Source organism: Mus pahari, chromosome 4, assembly GCF_900095145.1.
Source record: "Mus pahari chromosome 4, PAHARI_EIJ_v1.1, whole genome shotgun sequence".
Classification (NCBI taxonomy): Eukaryota; Metazoa; Chordata; class Mammalia; order Rodentia; family Muridae; genus Mus; species Mus pahari.
Window position 1 is genome coordinate 46,921,453 of NC_034593.1, and position 3,977 is coordinate 46,925,429.

Here is a 3,977-nt window from a genome sequence, read left to right on the forward strand (position 1 = left end):
TAGTTTTTGCATAGTTGAGAAATTATATGTTTTCGAACTCAGGTATTTAGATCTATTTCGCATAGCCTTAAGGGGTGTTCTGGGGGTCCCAGTGTTTACCATTTTGCAGAAATAACCACACCCTCAACTCCTGGATTAGTGCTGTTTCTAATTATCATGAAGTCATTAACATAACAGGGAGGGCATTCCTCAGAAGGAATGAGTCCTGCACTGCTAGTACTGGTTCCAGAAGTATATACATTATTACACAAGCCCTTTGACCACAGCAGTCATCGACACTCATGGAAGCTCACACCATGGCTGTCCCAGGGACAAGAACCAAGTCACTCTGTCCCCGCCAAGGCCATGCTGGGCTTGGCACAATAGTGTCACCTATCTACTATGGCAGTTAGTGGGTGCCCTCTCAATCTGAATTATTACCAGAAAGTAAGACTGCATCCATGGGATAAGATTGGATTGATACAGAATGCAATGTCAATCAAAGTCAAGCCAAATGGTTAATTCATTGACGCTTTGGACTTTCCAGAATTTGGCTGTATGGGTAGTTGCAGATTAAGCATTTGGATGAACTGTGCACCTCTGTCAGAGATGTAGGTGGGTTCTAAATATTACCTTTCCCTGAATGTAGCAGAGGCACAGCACTGTTTGGATTTAATGAATGCTCTGTGCTATGATAGTTTAAAATCACAGTCCCAGATTCTCCCCCATCAATCCATCAATACCACCCAAAGGTTTATGCAAAAAAAATAAAAATAAAAAAAAGCCAATTTTAAACCTTTACCTTGCAGCCTGGTGTGGTGAGTTAGAAGCACTGGGTTAGGGTCTTGCATCCGTGTTTGAACAAACCCTCTGTACACTTCTGGTGTTCCCTACGCTGTGAGGGCATCAACAGTCATAAAAAGGTCTGCGCTTTGGAATCTGTTTCTCCTCCTCAGACTAAGGTCACTTACAACTCTCTGATTCAAGAGGCACACTTTTTTCCTTGCTGTCTTGTTGTGTGTCCAGAAATAGGCATTTAGGTCTTTCCCCCATTTCAAACTCCTCCAAACTCCTCTAGCTGCATTGAAATAAAGCCCCTCCCCCTATTAATCAAGTCTTTTAATTCTTTCAATATTTGTTTTATTTCTGGGGCACCCAGGGTGAAATCATATATGGAGATGTTTGGTCATTTCAATGTGACCCTGCTAAGGATATACAAGGTGCTTACAGTCTTCCATGAAGGAAACTATTCCAACCTCAACATCAATATTTATACATCTTAGTACTAAAATGGTCTGGAAGTCATCTCTCTTAAAGAGAGTTCAAATGCTGAGTTGCGAACCAGAATCTTGGCTACCTTATTCTTGACGGCTAAGGATCTAAATGATGATGACGTCAGACACAGGAACGAGACTCTTCTTTGACTTGGGGTTAGTTGCTGTTTATGATATTTATTCATTTTTAATTATTGCACATTTTATTTTTGAGAGTGTAATATAATTACATCATTTCCTCCCCCACTCCATCCTCCAAACCTTCCCCTTGACCCCTCCTTGCTCTCTTTCAAGTTCATGGCCCCCCTTAAGAATTTAATTGTTACGTGTTACATGAATGTGCACATGTACATTCCTAAGTACAACCTGCTCTGTCTGTGTAATGTTCTCATGTGTACATTTTCAGAGAAGACCGTTTGCATTCTGTGGAGAAGGCTATTCCTCTCACTCCTGGCGTTCTTTAGTTACCTGTGGCTCTCTGTGTAGGGGTGGGGCCTCGCAGTCTTTCCCCATCCACCCTGGAATGTCTGATAGTGTTGTCTTTGTTCAGCTCCATGCTTAGGCAGCCATTTTGGTGCGACTTTACAGATGTTGCTTCTGACATTTTTAGGAGACACAATCTCACAGAACCACCCCCCACCCCCACCCCCCGTCCTCTGCCTCTAACAGTCATTCCATTCTATCTTTTGCAATGGTCCCTAAGCTAAGCTTGGGTGCAGGCGTGGCTATTTAGGTGTATTATCTTTTTTTTTTTTTTTTTTTTTTTAAATCCTAGTCCCTCCTTGTTAAGCCTTACTTAATTCTGGGTGGCAGGAGTTACATTATTTCACAAATGCTCTCTGGTACTTGCAGTTCATCCTTAAGAAGAAGACAGTCATCAGATGCTGTGACACTAAGAAAAAAAAATTGGAGCATAACTACACAGAGAGACTTTTGGTGCAGGCCACTCTTTCACGGTGGAACTGTGAATGACATTTCTGCAAAGATTACATCTAAGAAATTCTGACAAAGTGACAGCCAGTGGGTAGGGACTCTTTGTCTAAATGGTGAACATGAAGACAGCATGCAGACTCTTTCCCTCTTAGTCACATGGAGCTATACTGCAATTATACCAGAAGGCCTGGAGTCTAGCCAGCACCGTCATTTTCAAGACATGACACGCTATTTCCAGATACTGGAAGCAGATCCTTGGCATGGACTCACTCGTGTCATTTTTTTTTTTTTATTGTGATTTTTGTTGTTTTGAGACAGGGGCTCTCTCTGTGACCCTGGATCTCCTATAACTTGGTACATAGACCAAGCTGGCCTTGAACTCACAGAGATCCATTTGACTCTAGAATACTGAGATTAAAGGCATTCACCACACCATCATACCTGCCTCATTCGTTTTAATAGTCACAGGATTCCCCCTTTTAAGTTCTACATATGGCTACCCAACACAGAACCTTTTCAAAACTCATTTTCCTGACTGCTGTAGCCTTTTGACTAAGTGATCTTGTCACAAAACAAGCAGTGAGATTCAAAAAAAGGAAGGAAGGAAGGAAGGAAGGAAGGAAGGAAGGAAGGAAGGAAGGAAGAAAGAAAGAAAGAAAGAAAGAAAGAAAGAAAGAAAGAAAGAAAGAAAGAAAGAAAGAAAGAAAGAAAGAAAGAAAGAAAGAAAGAAAGAAAGAAAGAAAGAAAGAAAGAAAGAAAGAAAGAAAGGAGAAAAAGAAACCATCTTTCTTCTTTCTACCAAGAATAAGATCAGAATTTCTGGAACTTTGACAGCCACTTTTGTCTAAGAAGTGATTTGCTGACATTAGTCCAATGCTGTAGGAGCAGTAAGGTAGTGGAATAGTGAAATGATATTGCCTCCATGAATTTGAGAAAGAAAGAAACATAAGGGTTTCAGCAGAAAGTAACCGTCGTTCGCCTTTAACTCCAAGTATTTCCAATTTGTTTTCCACTCAGTTAAAATCTTGACTAATAAAGCATCCATGGAATTGGAACACTGTGCGTCTGGGCAGGTTTCAGTACTAGTAAGGTGCAAATATGTTGTTCACATTGCCAATATTTGATATTGACTTAATATATAGAAGTATTCAGAAGCAACAGCCAACCCAGTCATCAACAAAAATTATACAGCAATTCAAAGTAGCAATTTGACTGCAGTAAAAAAATGTCAGAGGGATTGATTTAGAAGAAAAACCCTTACTGACCTTTTCCTCCCTCAATGCAAACACATTCAAGGTCCTTGCTCAGTGACTGTTGGGATGACTTACCATAAACGACATTAGCATCAAACACTTCATGGGTCATCGTGACAATGCAATTTGATGATAACAGACAGGAGCTTGTGCTGGATCTCACAGTCACATTAATAATACATCTTGAGATTATTGAAGATTTAAGAGTGCTGTCCTACTGTGTACTCAGATGATTTGCCTAGCCTTTTAGAGAACAAGAGTCAACCTTACTTGCCCTGGATTCCCATATAATCAAGTTTTACTGCCTAAGCTAAGGCATAGCTGTAATCTATTTTTTCCAAATTTTTATTAGGTATTTACTTCATTTACATTTTAAATGCTATCCCCAAAGTTGCCACCCCTGCTCACCTACCCACCCACTCCCCCTTCTTGGCCCTGGTGTTCCCCTGTACTGGGGCATATAAAGTTTACAAGACCAAGGGGCCTCTCTTCCCAATGATGGTTGACTAGACCATCTTCTGCTACATATGCAGCTAGA